The following is a 20,103-nucleotide window of genomic DNA, read 5'->3' as shown; positions in this document are numbered from 1 at the left end:
TCAGTTGTGTAGCCTTTATCACAAGTCAGAGTTAAGCTGTCTAACTGATTGCATTAGTGGCAGATGCTTGGTGCAAGGCATATGTTTGTTAAAATGGCAGCCAGATTTGGAGGATTTGGTGTCAATTCCACGTATTAGGAATAGAGTACAATTACAACTCCCTCTCCACATTTTAACTGCTAGCTACACACCAACTATTCCAAAGTACAGTGGCATCCAACATAATAATCCCTTCTTTAGAATATATAATCAGACAGAAGGAAAAGTCGAGAGATAATCTGGATTTTGTAAAGATCAGGCGGATCTCTAGCACATCCACAACGACCAAACGGAATGGATCAACATAAAAGCTCCCCAATATGACTGCCAGCCTAAAAACACACACTACTGTCTGAGGACCCCTCAGGGTTGGCCTGGGCAGAGTTGTACAATTCTTGTTCCAGAGTACACACAGCCAATGACCTTTGAACCTGAACTCATGGGGGTGTAGTATCAACAGACAGTACAGTAGCCCAAGCTGCATGCATTCACAGTCCTGTATTGCTCAGTTGGTAAGCCTGTAGCACAAATGTTATGGGTTCAATTTCCACAGGGATCACAGTCACATGTACTAAAAATGATTCATGTTTAGTAAGCTTTATGCTTCTAACAATGTACTGAATGCACTGACTATACTGTAAGTCACTTTGGATAGAACCATCTGCTAAATGGCTTACTGTATCTTCTACAGGAGCCAGGAGGCAGACAGACTGTTCCATTGGCATGCAGTGCATCTAGAGAAGCTGTTATAGCAAGAGCCCGGCAATAAAACCAAATGAGGCAAGGAAACATTGTGTTTTGTGCTCCCTGCGGAGAGGACGCATCTTAGGACATTATCTAGGACGATGGTAGCTCTGCTCGGTCTAGTGTAGTATCATTATGCAGTGTGAAAGAGGTGTAGCTACTGTACTCACTGTGTTGGAGTCACACACACACACACACACACACACACACACACACACACACACACACACACACACACACACACACACACACACGCACACACCTTGTAGAGGTACCTTAGGGATTGGGTGTGATAGCAGACAGATATCTTCACACCACAGTCAGCACACACAGGGTGTGTCCCAAATGGCTCCCTATAAAGCACTACCTTTGACTAGACAGAGCAGTGGTGGAGTGGAAGCAGAAGGGAGAGAAAGAGAAGGACAGCTGGGAGTTTGAGTGCAGCTGGGAGGCTTTCCTTACATCTGGAGCCATTAGCTCTCTGTCCCTACAGCCTTGGAACAAGAGAGAGAGAGAGAGGGGGGGGGGGGGGGGTGTAGAGAAAGGATGAGGGCTGCCTGCTTCCCTGCAGCGCATCACCAGAAAATACCTCTGCATCAAAAATAACACAACACCCACAGAGAGCTTTCCAGAACAGAGTGAATACTGAATACACCCGAACAGCCATTACTCTGCATTTACACAGTGCTAAGTTGACATTGCCTGCATCCAAATGCTACCCTACACTCTAAAAAATGCTGGGTTAAAAACAACCCAATTTGGGTAATTATTGGAAAGATCACAATGTTGGGTTATTTTACCCAGCCAGTTGGCTCAGTTGGGGCGTGGCTTTCAGGTAGTTATTTTTAACCACCCGTGAGAGTAAATGTCATTCCTGTACATCTGTTCTGTTGTATAGTTACAACATGTCAAGGTTGAACATGGATATGTATGTAGTTTTAGTGAGGCTTATAGGATTGGTTCCTGAAACTCAATGCAAATCCAATTTTTGGGATAGATATCATCTCATTATAATATGTAATAAATAATCCTAAAATTCCAGAAGAATGTGTACAATGCAAAAATGAAGGAACCATTACATTGTCAGTGTGTGAATTTAACATGATCAACAGGAATGACATTTAATCTAACGGGCAGCCAATACAATCCATCAAAAAGCCACACGCCTAATAAACCATGCCCCCTGAAAATAACACTAAGGATTACATAAAAAATGACCCAGGTGCTAGGTCAACCCAGCATGAAAATAATAAAATACCCAACTGATGGTTAAACTAACTCATGTTTGGGAAATCCCAACATGTTGGGTTATTCATTCTTCCCAACTGGCTGTTTCAAAATAACTCAGTGTGTGTTCTGTCCAATATTTACCCAGCGCTTTTAACCCAGCATTAGGGAGCCATTTGCTGAATAAGCGAGTGGAGGCAAAACTGCAGCAGACCGGACAGCAATCAAGAAGTCAGACCCAGCTACCAATTCTTCACTCAGTGAATACTATTAACAGTCAATTTGGAGCTAGGAATCAATACACACACTGGAGTCTAACCAATCTGTTCCCATTAATAATGTATCCAGACACTTACATGTAGACTCTCATTTAGACCCTTACTGTAATATGTATTTGTCGAGTAGGATTGTAGGTGATTGGAGTGGGGCAATACATTGTGTTAATGTGGTTTGTTGCACTATTAGCAACACATATTATTATACTGTACAGCAAAAACGAATTATGAAACATATATTTAGTAAAAACATATTTTTAAAATACACACTCAAGCTTTTTCTTAGCTACTGAATCTGTTGGGTAAATGTGCCCAGGAGATGGCAATGTTTCAAATATTCCTAGTTTGTGGATCACTAGCTAACAGGGAAAAATGGCTATGTAGCTAACTTGATTCTTCTTACATGTTCCACTAAAGTTAAACACATTGGATTGGTTTAAACATGGGCGAGTGTTTCCTTTCAACATAGGTTAGGTCAAATTTAAATTATGACCTATGACCTGACCCATCATCGTATGTATTAGTGCCCCCCAGTTGCAAGTAGTGACATCCCCAAAAAACGTGTTTTCTGTCCCTAACACTAAAACTAAAACTGAAACAAAATAATGTACAAATGAAATGGAAATACTTTTATACAAATACAACTTTAAAAAGCTAGCAAATCAGGTTTTAAAAGAATCTGAAATTAAACTGGATTACAAATTAAAATCAGATAGAAATAAAAAGTTATATTAAAACTCAAAACTATAATAACCTTGTAGTACAGTACTGCTAATATCGTTCTTTACTTCCAGTTTATTTATTTAGACAAATTTGTAATTGTTTCTTGGTTATTGTAATGGTCAATACTTTTAATGGGAAAACCCATCGAATTCTGCAACATTTAAAATGTGCCCATTAAAATCTGTTGTGACTAGGGGGCAGTATTTTCAATTTTGGAAAAATAATGTTCCCAAAGTAAACGGGATATTTTGTCAGGACAAGATGCTAGAATATGCATGTAATTGACAGCTTAGGATAGAAAACACTCTAAAGTTTCCAAAACTCTAAAAATATTGTCTGTGAGTATAACAGAACTGATAGTGCAGGCGAAAGCCTGAGAAAAATCCAATCTGGAAGTGACTCATGTTTTGAAAGCTCTGCGTTCCGATGCGTCCCTATTGAGCAGTGAATGGGCTATCAACCAGATTACTTTTTCTACATATTCCCCAAGGTGTCTACAGCATTGTGACGTAGTTTTACGCCTTTGTGTTGAAGAATACCCGTAAGCGGCTACATTGTGTAAGTGGTCACCTGATGGCTCTCAGAGTGATTCTCGCGTAAACTACAGGAGGTAGCCATTTTTCCTTTCGCTCCTATAGAAAAACCAATTGTCCCGGTGGATATATTATCGAATAGATATTTGAAAAACACCTTGAGGATTGATTATAAACATTTGCCATGTTTCTGTCGATATTATGGAGCTAATTTTGAATATTTTTCGGCGTTTTCGTGACCGCAATTTTCGGCCGATTTCTCAACCAAACGTGAAGAGCAAACAGAGCTATTTCGCCACCAAAAATAATATTTTTGGAAAAAAGGAACATTGGCTATCTAACTGGGAGTCTCGTGAGTGAAAACATCCGAAGCTCATCAAAGGTAAACGATTTAATTTGATTGCTTTTCTGATTTTCGTGACCAAGTTACCTGCTGCTAGCTGGATATAATGATATGCTAGGCTATCGATAAACTTACACAAATGCTTGTCTTGCTTTGGCTGTAAAGCATATTTTGAAAATCTGAGATGACAGGGTGATTAACAAAAGGCTAAGCTGTGTTTCAATATATTTCACTTGTGATTTTCATGAATAGGAATATTTTCCTTTAATATTTATGTCCGTTGCGTTATGCTAATTAGTGTCAGTCGATGATTACGCTCCCGGATCCGGGATGGGTAGTATCAAGAAGCCCATTAAAAGTATTGACCCTTACAATAACCAAGAAACGATTTCAAATTTGACATCTCACCAAAACACCAACTACTTATCTCTGTCTCCTTTCATCTAAACCTCCCCTGGCTATAGTGAATAATTGCTAGAATAAACCGTATTGGTTATGAGCTCATTGTTTCATGGGTAGTTTAGCTAGAATGAGCAGCATGTTTTCTTCATCCAATTACTTCCATAAATGTAATCAATTGTACACGAGAGGGCATGCTAAACACATTTTTTTGCACTACTATGCTGAAACAGAAAATAAGATGCCCATTTTTATGTTACAGGCTTACCCATGCTAAACAGGTTTTTTACTACACACGTCTCAACCAATCAAAATAGTTGTTTTGACCAACCTGTTTTAGAAGATGGCATAATGAACAGTAGGGACAGAACAGGACATTGGCCTTCAGGGGATGGCTGCAGCTCGGGGCTGTCCTGCTCTTAACAAAAATGGTGGCGTTCTCAATTGACCCAGGCATATAAGAGGAAAATAGAAAAACTGTGGACAGGAAAGTGCTCTTCTGTTTTGGGGACAGTGGCCTTCGGCAGGCCATCTCTGCAGCTCTGCTCTACTCTGGTCTGCTCTTCTATGTACACAATGGTGATGCTCTGACATGACTCAGAGACATAAGAGGAAACATGGATATGGAAAGGTTAGGTTCTATAAAGCAAATAACTCCTATAGAAAACCAGCCATGCCAAACCACAGCCGTTGTTGTTGAGCCATTGATTGACAGAAGGCAGGAAGAAAAATTCCCTGGACCAACGTGACTCTATCTCTCCACCAAACATGCTGCATATATGACAGTATGTTTGATGAGGAATGCCCGAGTACAAATTGGCTGCTCTGAATTACCCGAGTGTGTGCTACAAATTGGTGGTTGTGCAGACATCAGTTAATTCCTTTGCAGTGCAACGCTCTGAGACCTAGTGAAAAATGCTATCCAATGCACAGTGCACAGTGCTATCCAATGCACCCAATTAAAACCGGACAGGACTCTTCACGATCACATCAAGTGAGCACCGCAATTTTAGGTGGGTGGGACTTATTCTGGGCCTAGAGTAAGATCACATCGTCTACTTTATGTTTTTCTTTAAAAAAATGTTTTTCCTAATCCCAAGCATGACTTAAAGTTCTGCTACATGTTTTCATGGACATATAGAGGATAACTAGATGGGTTTGGATCCTTCAGCATGTTACAACAACACACTACAATTTGTCCACTTCCCATTGCCCAGAACAAAACAGTGCTCATTTCTTTCTCCTTCTTTCAGAGAAAATAAATAATTCAACACGAGGAGAGAGTCCTTCCCGAGATAAACCCCATGTGAAATTACCTTTCCTTTATTCCCCGTTGTGAAGTGCATTAAAGTAATGGTCCTCTTCAAACTGACTTTCGTCCCAAATGGCACCCTAATCCCTTTACAGTGCACTACTTTTAACCAGAGCCCTATGGGGCAGTGGTCAAAAGGAGTGCACTAAAATGGGAATAGGGTGCTATTTGTGACACACATCACCAGGGTTTCCAATTCCCCAGCTATTCATGCTGGCTACTGTCCACATCGTCATCAATATACATTATAGAAATGTTATCAATATTACTGGCTGGCAAATTCGTATTAATTGTGAAATGTTCTCTCGTGTGGATGACTGCCGTGATGATTGTCAGGTAGAAGCGCGTCGATAATGTTTGGGCAAGTAGAAAAAAACACTTAGCCAGCCGGCGAACAGACACAAACATTATTACATGAAATACTACGCCTAAAAAATATTGTGAAAATGAACTTGTATCATAAGTCTGATGATATCCTATTGCTATTGTATCATTGTTCTCAGAGATATGAATCATAATGTATGGTTTAGGCTTTCAGTGTAATTGCTCTTATAAAAGCAGCGGCCTATCAGGATTTATATCTAAGACTCAGAACAATAGACAGTTAAACAATGAAAAATTACAAGGGTTCATATTTCAGTACTAAAAGGGTAACTCACACAGTGTATATTGCCTCAAGGCGTAATTTCTACTGGCACTTGAGAAGTCAGGAAACTACCACCTAGTATTGTAAGGGCATGACTCACAAGATGGCCCCTATCTACTAAAAGGCTCATTTGGTATTGCCAACTACTTTAAAACATGTTTTATTGGCAAGATTAGCAAACTTAGGCATGACATGCCAGGAAAAAATGCTAAACCTACACATCCAAGTATAACTGACCAAATTATGAAAAACAAGCATTGTAATTTTGACTTCCATAAAATGAGGAAGAGGTGAAATAAAATATTGTTGTCTATCAACAATGACAAGCCACCTGTGTCTGACTTGGATGGAAAATTACTGAGGATGATAGCGGACAACATTGCCACTTATATATGCCATCTATTCAATCTTACAAAAAAGTGTGTGCCCTCAGGCCTAGAAGGAAGCAAAAGTCATTCCGCTACCCAAGAATAGTAAAGCACCCTTTACTGGCTCAAATAGCCGACCAATCAGACTGTTACCAACCCTTTGTAAACTTTTGGGAAAAATGTGTTTGACCAGATACAATGCTATTTTACAGTAAATAAATGAACAACAGACTTCCAGCATGCTCATAGGGAAGGGCATTCAACACGCAAGAAAATTATACAAATGACTGATGATTGGAAATTGATAATAAATAGATTGTGTGAGCTATTTTGTTAAACTTCACTGTGACTTTTGACATAATCAATCATAGAATGTTGCTGGAAAAAAATGTATAAGTTATGGTTTAACATCCCCTGCTATACCAAGGATTGAGAGTTACCTGTATAACAGAACACAGAGGGTGTTCTTTACTGGTAGCCTCTCCAACATAATCCAGGTAGAATCAGGCATTTCCCAGGGCAGCTGTCTTGGCCCCTTACTTTTTCAAATCTTTACGAATTTCTTGCCAGTAGCTCTGAGTAAAGCCTGTGTGTGTCTATGTATGCGGATGACACAACACAAAACACGCCAGCTACTCTACTATAGCTAGTGAAATCACTTAACAAAGAGCTGCAGTCAGTTTCAGAACGGGTGGGAAGAAATAAGTTAGTCCTACATATTTCAAAAATAAAAAGCATTGTATTTGGGACAAATCATTCACTAAATCATAAACCTCAACTAAATATTGCCATGAATAATGTGGAAATTGAACTGGTTGAGGAGATTAAACTGCTTGGAGTAACCCTGGAAAGTAAACTGTTATGGTCAAAACATATTGATGCAGCAGTAGCTAAGATGGGGATGGGTATGTCCATAATAAAGCGCTGCTCTGCCTTTTCAACAACAATATCAACAATGGCCTATAGGCCCTCGTTTTGTCGCACCTGGACTATTGCCCAGTCAGGTGCCACAAAGAGGGACTAGGAAAAATTACAACTGACCCAGAACAGGGCAGCACGGCTGCCCCTTAAATGTACACGTAGAAGAGAGATTGACTTGTTTTTGTAAGAAGTATTAACATGTTAAATGCACTGAGCTGTCTGTTTAAACTATTAGCAAAAAGCTCGGACACCCATGCATACCACCCAAAAGACTTGCCACCATAAGTCTCTTCACAGTCCCCAAGTCCAGAACAGACTATGCGAGGTGCTCAGTACTGCATGGAGCCATGGCTACGTGGAACTCTATTCCACGTCAAGCAATTCAGGACTCTGAGGAGTCCGTTTAAACTACACACAGGTACAAACACACATAACATACACACATGTACACCTGGATTGTGTGTTGTGGCAGAGTAGTGGTCGGCGGGCACACAGATAATGTATTGCGAAATCGGTTGTAAAATGTATTTTAATGTTTAAAAATTGTATTATAAATGTATACTACTGCCTTTTTTCTGAAACCCATGAAGAGGATGTATCCATAATAAATGCAAATACAAATACCTGCTATTATGTGTTAAGCTGTCTAAGCGTCGCAAATGGCACCCTATTCCCTTTATAGTGCACTACATTTAACCTGGGCCCTTCAAAATTACTGCACTATATAGGGAATAAGATGCCATCTGGGACACCTTTTGTCTCTGCACTCAGCTGTGGTCCAAGTCATCAACAACAGAAATATATCCTCTCTTCCCCGGTCTTCAGCTTTTAAGAAATGCTGCATGGACAGAATCACGATTAAGTGCAGCTTTAAGTAGAAGACCGGTATGAGAGGGCTCTTAGCCTGACAGGAAAGTGCCATTAGAGGCTTGTTTAAGGCACACACATATTTATCCATTGACTGTTGTAGTTACATTGGCCTGGAACACAAGGAGATGGCTTACTGTTCAGTATGTTAGCCCTAATGATAGTGTGTGTCAATGGAGGCCCTTCAGAGGAGGAAGGGAAGGACCATCCTATTCAGTAAATTACAGGAAATGTAATTAGCATAATACAAAATCTTAACACAAAAATCAGATATCTGTTTTTTTTGGGGATGCTTTACTAATGACTTGCCACTAGCCCTGGATGTTGTTTGACAAAACTGCACGTTTTAGAATGGCCTTTTATGGCCCCCAGAACAAGGTTCACCTGTGTAATGATCATGTCGTTTAATCAGTTTCTTGATATGACACACTTGTCAGGTGGATGGATTATTTTAGCAAAGGAGAAATGCTCACTAACATGAATGTAAATACATTTGTGAGTAGTACAATATATTTCAATTTGCCTTGCTAACTTTGGTAGCAAGTACTAACGTTAACTAGGTACCAGAGAACAGTGTTCTCTGCCAGAATGGCTAGCTAATGCTAACAACAATGTAGTGGATTTTTTGTTGAAGAACCATTTTCATTGCTCACATTACATTCAAGCTTATTGGAAAAAGCTGCATCGATCATGTAATGGACGAACGTCTGCGTATTCAAACTGCGCAACACGAGAAGATAAGAAGAAACAGAGTCACAAGCAGTTTATCGGCTAGAGTTGGCTTTTATTTCTGAAATGGAAAGTTCAGCTAAGAAGGGCAAATATAAGGAGCTTGTAGAGGTAATTGCACATTACGATGCTTTACTTGCTGAGCATATGGAAGTTTATACGGTCTTCTCTGGAATGTCGAATATCAATTCAGAATGATTTGATCGCTTCCATCGCATCATCCATTACAAGTGAGATTAAAAAGAGAGGTTGACGCAGCGCATTTTCCCTGCGCGCTGAAGTAAGCTACCACTTTCCTCCGGTATTTATTTAGCAACAGTGATAACACATAACCACTCCAGAGACACAAGCAGAAACTCATTACATAGCTGCACCTAAACATTAGAGATCTGACATGCTCTGTGGGATGAAAACGAGATGATTTTTCAGCCTGATCAACTGTAGGCTACTAATAATAGCAGCTGCATACAGCCTATGTGCCCTGTCCATCTGGTCAGGGTAAACAAATTGGTAAGGTTATGTTTTTATAGTCCATTTGTTTGTCAGGAGAAAATGTGAGAGTGATCATATTTGGATTATATTCAAATTTGGGCTGGCTAGGCTGCCTACCTCTTCAATCCAAAAGTATTAACTGGAATTAATCTACATAATAGCGTTGACAAAGACAAGTATTTTTCTTATTATTAGGGCTACGGTTGCATAGGCCTGCATGATGGAAACATGCATAGAGCAAGCTCAGTCCTGTGAGTTCTATTGTCTATCAGTTGTTGTTTCTGTGTCTGGGTAGAGGAACACCACCCCCCCCCCACCCCTCCATATGAACAAGTATAAGGTTGCTGCAGTTTGACAGGTTTTCATAAGTTTTCATTTAAAAAAACGTGACCTCATTAGAAAAAAACAGGTCCCCTCATAGACCATGTTTAAACCTTTTTATAACTGTCATACCCTATAGGGTCCAGAATTTTCCTGGCTAGGTTATCATATTAGAAAAAAACTCATGCCCCCAGGGGTAAAACTTGCAGACGTGTTTACGTGTTGCTGTGCGTTTTGTTGCCAACCTTACTTTGCTACCTGACAACTTTACGGTTTTTACTTTTTAATCACCGTTTATATTTTTGGTTTTCCCCTCACTTAACTTTTTTTCATTAAACTTTTTCACTCTGGACGCTTTATCTGGACGTGGTTTGTCAGGACCTCCAACAGCCGAAGCTAAGTAGTAACATTAACATGATGCCTTCTAATTGCAGTCGCTGTACTCATAATATACAGGAGAACGATCGCTTTACGGCGAAGATAGCTGTGTTGCAAGCCCAGCTTCAGACGCAATCGTTAGGCAAGGGTAATTTCAGTGAAGGAAAGGATGAAACAGCGTCTGTGCCACCAGTAAGTACAGATAGTAACGTTAGTATAAATCCCCTCGCACGGTCCCCGCAGCCAGACAACTTTCTCATGGTTTCTGGAGGGAAATGCTGTAGGAATGCTCACTCATTCAGCCGACAGAAACTGAGCCTTCTCTTGTCTCTACCCCTCCCGTTACGGGGTCTTGAAAAACCCTAGTCATTGACGACTCCATTACCTGCAGTATTAGACTTAAAACGAATCATCCAGCGATCATACACTGTTTACCAGGGGGCAGAGCTACCGACGTTAAGGCTAATCTGAAAATGGTGCTGGCTAAAGCAAAACTGGCGAGTGTAGAGAGTATAGAGATATTGTTATCCACGTCGGCACCAACGATGTTAGGATGAAACAGTCAAGAGGTCACCAAGTGCAACATAGCTTCAGCGTATAAATCAGCTAGAAAGATGTGTCGGCATCGAGTAATTGTCTTTGGTCCCCTCCCAGTTAGGGGGAGTGATGAGCTCTACAGCAGTCTCACAACTCAATCGCTGGTTGAAGACTGTTTTCTGCCCCTCCCAAAAGATAGAATTTGTAGATAATTGGCCCTCTTTCTGGGACTCACCCACAAACAGGACCACGTCTGGCCTGCTGAGGAGTGACGGGCTCCATCCTAGCTGGAGGGGTGCTCTCATCTTATCTACCAACATAGACAGGGCTCTAACTCCTCTAGCTCCACAATGAAATAGGGTGCAGGCCAGGCAGCAGGCTGTTAGCCAGCCTGCCAGCATAGTGGAGTCTGCCACTAGCACAGTCAGTGTAGTTAGCTCAGCTATTCCCATTGAGACCGTGTCTGTGCCTCGACCTGGGTTGGGCAAAACTAAACATGGCGGTGTTCGCCTTAGCAACCTCACTAGGATAAAGACGTCCTCCATTCCTGTCATTATTGAAAGAGATCGTGATACCTCACATCTCAGAATAGGGCTACTTAATGTTAGATCCCTTACTTAAAAGGCAATTATAGTCAATGAACTAATCACTGATCATAATCTTGATGCGATTGGCCTGACTGAAACATGGCATAAGCCTGATAAATTTACTGTGTTAAATGAGGCCTCACCACCTGGTTACACTAGTGACCATATCCCCCGTGCATCCCGCAAAGGCGGAGGTGTTGCTAACATTTACGATAGCAAATTTCAATTTACGTCATACTCTGGACCTAGTTTTGTCCCATGGAATAAATGTTGTGGATCTTAATGTTTTTCCTCATAATCCTGGACTATCGGACCACCATTTTATTACGTTTGTAATTGCAACAAATAATCTGCTCAGACCCCAACCAAGGAGCATCAAAAGTTGTGCTATAAATTCACAGACAACACAAAGAATCCCTCTGCCTACCCAAGGACAGAGGACAAAAATCAGTTAACCACCTAACTGAGGAACTCAATTTACCCTTGCGCAATACCCTAGATGCAGTTGCACCCCTAAAAACTAAAAACATTTCTCATAAGAAACTAGCTCCCTGGTATACAGAAAATACCCGAGCTCTGAAGCAAGCTTCCAGAAAATTGGAAGGGAAATGGCGCCACACCAAACTGGAAGTCTTCCGACTAGCTTGGAAAGACAGTACCGTGCAGTATCGAAGAGCCCTCACTGCTGCTCGATCGTCCTATTTTTCCAACTTAATTGAGGAAAATAAGAACAATCCAAAATGTATTTTTGATACTGTTGCAAAGCTAACTAAAAAGCAGCATTCCCCAAGTGAGGATGGCTTTCACTTCAGCAGTAATAAATTCAGGAACTTTTTTGAGGAAAAGATCATGATTATTAGAAAGCTAATTACGGACTCCTCTTTAAATCTAGGTATTCCTTCAACGCTCAGTTGTCCTGAGTCTGCACAACTCTGCCAGGACCTAGGATCAAGAGAGATACTCAAGTGTTTAGTACTATATCTCTTGACACAATGATGAAAACAATTATGGCCTCTAAACCTTCAAGCTGCATACTGGACCCTATTCCAACTAAACTACTGAAAGAGCTGCTTCCTGTGCTTGGCCCTCCTATGTTTAACATAATAAACGTCTCTCTATCCACCGGATGTGTACCAAACTCACTAAAAGTAGCAGTAATAAAGCCTCTCTTGAAAAAGCCAAACCTTGACCCAGAAAATATCAAAAACTATCGGCCGATATCGAATCTTCCATTCCTCTCAAATTTTTTAGAAAAGGCTGTTGCACAGCAATTCACTGCCTTCCTGAAGACAAACAACATATACGAAATGCTTCAGTCTGGATTTAGACCCCCATCATAGCACTGATACTGCACTTGTGAAGGTGGTAAATGACCTTTTAATGGCATCAGACCGAGGCTCTGCATCTGTCCTCGTGCTCCTAGACCTTAGTGCTGCTTTTGATACCATCGTTCACCACATTCTTTTGGAGAGATTGGAAACCCAAATTGCTCTACACGGACAAGTTCTGGCCTGGTTTAGATCTTATCTGTTCGAAAGATATCAGTTTGTCTCTGTTAATGGCTTTTCCTCTGACAAATCAACTGTAAATGTTGGTGTTCCTCAAGGTTCCATTTTAGGACTAATATTGTTTTCATTATATATTTTACCTCTTGGGGATGTCATTCGAAAACATAACGTTAACTTTCACTGCTATGCGGATGACACACAGCTGTACATTTCAATGAAACATGGTGAAGCCCCAAAATTGCCCTCGCTTGAAGCCTGTGTTTCAGACATAAGAAAGTGGATGGTTGCAAACTTTCTACGTTTAAACTCGGACAAAACAGAGATGCTTGTTCTAGGTCCCAAGAAACAAAGAGATTCATTTGACAATTAAACTTAATGGTTGTACAGTCATCTCAAATAAAACCATGAAGGACCTCATCGTTACTCTGGATCCTGATCTCTCTTTTGACGAACATATCAAGACTGTTTCAAGGACAGCTTTTTTCCATCTACGTAACATTGCAAAAATCAGACACTTTCTGTCCAAAAATGTATCCATGCTTTTGTTACTTCTAGGTTAGACTACTGCAATGCTCTACTTTCCGGCTACCCGGATAAAGCACTAAATAAACTTCAGTTAGTGCTAAATACGGCTGCTAGAATCCTGACTAAAACCAAAAAATGTGATCATATTACTCCAGTGTTAGCCTCCCTACACTGGCTTCCTGTCAAGACAAGGGCTGATTTCAAGGTTTTACTGCTAACCTACAAAGCATTACATGGGCTTGCTCCTACCTATCTCTCTGATTTGGTACTGCCGTACATACCTACACGTACGCTACAGTCACAAGACGCAGGCCTCCTAATTGTCCCTAGAATTTGTTTGGTGTCCTATATATAATCTCCACCCAGCACAGCCAGAAGAGGACTGGCCACCCCTCATAGCCTGGTTCCTCTCTAGGTTTCTTCCTAGGTTTTGGCCTTTCTAGGGATTTTTTCCTAGCCAACGTGCTTCTACACCTGCATTTCTTGCTGTTTGGGGTTTTAGGCTGGGTTTCTGTACAGCACTTTGAGATGATCAGCTGATGTACGAAGGGCTATATAAATACATTTGATTTGATTTAAAACATTGTGTAGCGGTTTTCTTGACTTGAAGGAGAGGCACGTTCACGTTTCACGTTTAATAAACAAAGATAAACACGAACACTACAAAACAATAAACGTGGAAAACCAAAAACAGCCCTGTCTGGTGCAAAACACAGAGACAGGAACAATCACCCACAAAACAGGCTACCTAAATATGGTTCCCAATCAGAGACAATGACTAACACCTGCCTCTGATTGAGAACCATATCAGGCCAAACATAGAAATAGACAAACCAGACACACAACATAGAATGCCCACCCAGCTCACATCCTGACCAACACTAAAACAAGGAAAACACATACCGATGGTCAGAACGTGACACATTGCCCCACACCTCTGGGACCTATGGTGCAACCAGTCTGCTGAGTTTAACTTCATGGAGAAACTTGTAGTAGCGTTGCTGTAATGAAATGTGTCTGATATTTGTATTTATAGCTTAGTCCCCTCCTGTCCCCTGATTTCAGAGGTGATGACCACTCCACTACCATTGTCAACTCTCTCCTGACATGAACTGAAGCCATGTCTCATGTGCCCACTCATCCACTGGCACATTGAATGTTTCTTCTCCAAGCACTGTGTTCCTGCCAATTTTCTCTCATTACTGTATATAGAGTCAATCAAATACACAACACAATCACATTACCACACATCAATGATTTTACTCCTTGTTGGACTAACTCATTCTTAGCTATTTTGTCTAACTGTGTAGGGTGTTGTGTTATTGTTTTTTTGTCTTCCCATGTCAAATCCTGTCCTGCCCTCAGTGGAAGAGTTGAGCTCTTCTTCAACCCCGTTCATCCATGATGAGCCTGTCCTGCACTGAAGCATATGGACACCTCAAGCCCTGTCCTGCACTGAAGTCAAGTCTCTGAACATGTCAACTCATGCCTTATACCCTCATTTAATCACTGCTGTAATCCCTTCCCAATTCTGTAAGTTTTCCTCTCATTCCCATTCCCCATAATATTGTACTATAAATGTCTTTATAAAATGCTTTAGGTTCAAATAATTAATCTTTGGCGATTTTTGAAATACGCTTTGTCATCTCCATGCGGTCCACGCCTATACCGTGGTCTCCCATTGCGATCCTTATCAAGAGAAAGAGAGGTAAGGTAAATGACATACTGTACATACAAAAATGTATGTTATTTGTCTTTGTGAAGCATAATATTAATCAATCGAGATGGTTGTTGATCATTGCTAGACAGCCATTTTCAAGTCTTGCCATAGATTTTCAAGCCGATTTAAGTCAAAACTGTAACTAGGCCACTCAGGAACATTCAATGTCGTTTTGGTAAGCAACTCCATTTGGCCTTGTGATTTAGGTTATTGTCCTGCTGAAAGATGAATCCGTCTCCTAGTGTGAATAAGGTTTTGGTCTAGCATTTTGCCTGTGCTCAGCTCCATTCCATGTATTTTTTTATCCTGACAGCTTAATACCATCGACATAAAAATGCATGAGAATCTAAAGCTATCTGTCCGCCAGTTGAAGCTTAACAGAAGTTGGGTGATGCAGCACCACAACAACCTAAAACACAGAAGTAAATCAACAATAGAATGGCTTCAACCGAAGAAACCTTCTGGAGTGGCCCAGTCAGAGTCCTGAAATCAACCCGATTGAGATGCTGAGGCATGACCTCGAGAGCGGTTCACACCAGACATCACAAGAATGTTTCCGAACTGAAACAGTTTTGTAAAGACAATGGTTCAAAATCCCTCCTGACAGTTGTGCAGGTCTGATCTGCAAAATGTTTGGTTGATGTTATTGCTGCCAAAGTAGGTTCAACCAGTTATTAAAACCAAGGGTTCACATACTTTTCCCACCCTGCATTGTTAATGTTTACATGGTGTGTTCAATAAAGACATGAAAACATATAATTGTTTGTGTGTTATTAGCTTAAGCAGACTGTGTTTGTCTATTGTTGTGACTCAGATGATCAGATCAAATGTTAGGACCAATTTATGCATAATTCCAGATAATTCCAAAGGGTTTACATACTTTTTCTTGCCACTGTATATCGTTATCATGATGTGCATCTATGACTGTGTGTGTGTGTGTTTGATTTTACTATCCTTGTTGGGACAATAAGTCTTCATTAGCATAGTAAAACAAGGAAAAGTAGGCCAAGTGGAGGACATTTTGCCAGTTCCCAAAAGGAAAAAGGCTATTTTAGGGTTAGGGATTAGGTTTAAATTGGGGTTAGAATTATAATTGGTGTTGGGGTTAGGATTAGGGTCTAGTAAAAGTAGTTTTTAAAAATAAAAATAGTAAAATGAACATGTGTGTGTGTGCATGCCTGCATGCATGCCTATGTGCGTTTGACATATGTATGTGAACAAGAGAACTTGAACAGGGATATGGGGAGTAAAAGCCCACCTAGCTCATTTAGTTTCACAGCACAACCCACTCCTCCCTGCCTTCTTTTTTAATCCTTTAAAACCTGCCAGTTCTCCAGTGTTACTCACTGAAGTGGCTGACAGCATGAATTGTCAGGTGTGTACCTCAGTAACTCCCTTCGGCTCGGGGGTGCAGTAGAGAATAGGGCCAGGGTCATGATGTGTTTTCATATTGGTTACTAGCCTATCTCAGCAGGAAGTAATACAAAGTAGGAGGGAGCAGGTACCTACAGTTGAAGTCGGAAGTTTACAAACACTTAGGTTGGAGTCATTAAAACTCGTTTTTCAACCACTCCACAAATTTCTTGATAACAAACTATGGTTTTGGCAAGTCGGTTAGGACATCTACTTTGTGCAGGACACAGATAATTAGTATGCAAATATGCAAGTATAAACCCAATGTAACCACGAGCCGTCCTACTGCTCAGGAAGGAGACGCGTTCGGTCTCAGAGATGAACATACTGTGGCCCGAAAGGTGCAAATCAATCCCATAACAACAGCAAAGGACCTTGTGAAGATGCTGGAGGAAACAAGTACAAAAGTATCTATATCCACAGTAAAATGAGTCATTTTTCTACATAACCTGAAAGACCTCTCAGCAAGGAAGAAGCCACTGCTCCAAAACCGCCATAAAAATAAGCCAGACTACGGTTTGCAACTGCACATGGGAACAAAGATCATACTTTTTGGAGAAATGTCCTCTGGTCTGATGAAACAAAAATAGAACTGTTTGGCCATAATGGCCACTGTTATGTTTGGAGGAAAAAGGGGGAGGCTTGCAAGCCGAAGAACACCATCCCAACCGTGAAGCACTGGGATGGCAACATCATGTTGTGGGGTGCTTTGCTGCATAAGGGACTGGTACACTCACAAAATAGATGGCATCATCACGGAGAGAAATTATGTGGATATATTGAAGCAACATCTCAAGACATCAGTCACAAAGTTAAAGCTTGGTCGCAAATGGGTCTTCCAAATGGACAATGACCTCAAGCATACTTCCAAAGTTGTGGCAAAATGGCTTAAGGACAACAAAGTCAAGGTATTGGAGTGGCCATCACAAAGCCCTGACCTCAATCCTATAGAAAATGTGTGGGCAGAACTAAAAAAGCGTGTGCGAGCAAGGAGGCCAACAAACCTGACTCAGTTACACCAGCTCTGTCATGAGGAATGGACCAAAATTCACCCAACTTACTGTGGGAAGCTTGTCGAAGGTTACCCAAAGCGTTTGACCCAAGTTAAACAATTTAAAGGTAATGCTACCAAATACTAATTGAGTGTATATGAACTTCTGACCCACTGGGAATGTGATGAAATAAATAAAAGCTGAAATAAATCACTCTCTACTATTATTCTGACATTTCACATTCTGAAAATAAAGTGGTGATCCTAACTGACCTAAGACAGGGAATTTTTACTAGGATTAAATGTCACTGGTGTTTGCCCAGTGTGGCCCAGTGTGAGCAGCCCATATCTGGTGAAGGCAGCCCTCACTTTGCCTGAAATAAACCCAACTTTTCCCAGAAAACGTCCGCTCAATGCGGGCAAATATATTGGCCCCATGTACGCTGCCCACATTGGGCCGTTGCATCTTTGCTACTTCATGATTTTAAAAAAATCATTTATTTATGACATTCATTTAAATGCACAAATTGCATAATTTTAAAGCCTTAAATGTATTTAGTGAATATGATGCATTTTATCAGAAAGACAACCAAGTTGATATTATGGCACTATCATATACAGTGGGGCAAAAAAGTATTTAGTCAGCCACCATTTGTGCAAGTTCTCCCACTTAAAAAGATGAGAGAGGCCTGTAATTTTCATCATAGGTACACTTCAACTATGACAGACAAAATGAGAAAGCAAAATCCAGAAAATCACATTGTAGGATTTTTAATGAATTTATTTGCAAATTATGGTGGAAAATAAGTATTTGGTCACCTACAAACAAGCAAGATTTCTGGCTCTCACAGACCTGTAACTTCTTCTTTAAGAGGCTCCTCTGTCCTCCACTCGTTACCTGTATTAATGGCACCTGTTTGAACTTGTTATCAGTATAATATACACCTGTCCACAACCTCAAACAGTCACACTCCAAACTCCACTATGGCCAAGACCAAAGAGCTTTCAAAGGACACCAGAAACAAAATTGTAGAACTGCACCAGGCTGCAAAGACTGAATCTGCAATAGGTAAGCAGCTTGATTTGAAGAAATCAACTGTGGGAGCAATTATTAGGAAATGGAAGACATACAAGACCACTGATAATCTCCCTCGATCTGGGGCTCCACGCAAGATCTCACCCCGTGGGGTCAAAATGATCACAAGAACGGTGAGCAAAAATCCCAGAACCACAAGGGGATGACCTGCAGAGAGCTGGGACCAAAGTAACAAAGCCTACCATCAGTAACACACTACGCCGCCAGGGACTCAAATCCTGCAGTGCCAGACATGTCCCCCTGCTTAAGCCAGTACATGTCCAGGCCCGTCTGAAGTTTGCTAGAGAGCATTTGGATGATCCAGAAGAAGATTGGGAGAATGTCATATGGTCAGATGAAACCAAAATATAACTTTTTGGTAAAAACACAACTCGTCGTGTTTGGAGGACAAAGAATGCTGAGTTGCATCCAAAGAATACCATACCTACTGTGAAGCATGGGGGCAGAAACATCATGCTTTGGGGCTGTTTTTCTGCAAAGGGACCAGGACGACTGATCCGTGTAAAGGAAAGAATGAATGGGGCCATTGTATCGTGAGATTATGAATGAAAACCTCCTTCCATCAGCAAGGGCATTGAAGATGAAACGTGGCTGGGTCTTTCAGCATGACATTGATCCCAAACACGGGCAACGAAGGAGTGGCTTCGTAAGAAGCATTTCAAGGTCCTGGAGTGGCCTAGCCAGTCTTCAGATCTCAACCCCATAGAAAATCTTTGGAGGGAGTTGAAAGTCCGCGTTGCCCAGCAACAGCCCCAAAACATCACTGCTCTAGAGGAGATCTGCATGGAGGAATGGGCCAAAATACCAGCAACAGTGTGTGAAAACCTTGTGAAGACCTTGTGAAGACAGAAAACGTTTGACCTCTGTCTTTGCCAACAAAGGGTATGTAACAAAGTATTGAGAACTTTTGTTATTGACCAAATACTAATTGTCCACTATAATTTGCAAATAAATTCATAAAAAATCCTACAATGTGATTTTTTTCTTCTCATTTTGTCTGTCATAGTTGAAGTGTACCTATGATGAAAATTACATGCCTCTCTCATCTTTTTAAGTGGGAGAACTTGCACAATTGGTGGCTGACTAAATACTTTTTTGACCCACTGTATATAGTAAATAGATATACAGTACCAGTCAAACGTTTGGACACACCTACTCATTCATGGGCTTTTCTTTATTTTTACTATTTTCTACATGGTAAAAATAATGGCAAAGACATCAAAACTATGAAATAACACATATGGAATCATGTTGCAACCAAAAAAGTGCTAAACAAATCAAATGTATTTTATATTCTTCAAAGTAGCCACCGTTTGCCTTGATGACAGCTTTGCAGTCTTGGCATTCTCTCAATCAGCCTCATGAGGGAGTCACAGGGAATGCTTTTCCAACCGTCTTGAATGAGTTGC

General features: G+C 40.8%; 1 protein-coding gene across 11 annotated transcripts in view; it reads right to left on the bottom strand.

The window, feature by feature from the left end:
- The window catches only part of LOC109898078 (receptor-type tyrosine-protein phosphatase F-like), a 405,249-nt gene that overhangs the window by 216,009 nt on the left and 169,137 nt on the right, over positions 1–20,103 (bottom strand). The window lies entirely within an intron of this gene.

This window comes from Oncorhynchus kisutch, linkage group LG10, assembly GCF_002021735.2.
Source record: "Oncorhynchus kisutch isolate 150728-3 linkage group LG10, Okis_V2, whole genome shotgun sequence".
Lineage (NCBI taxonomy): Eukaryota > Metazoa > Chordata > Actinopteri > Salmoniformes > Salmonidae > Oncorhynchus > Oncorhynchus kisutch.
Note: the sequence above shows the minus strand (reverse complement) of the source record. Positions and strands in the feature narration are given on the sequence as shown.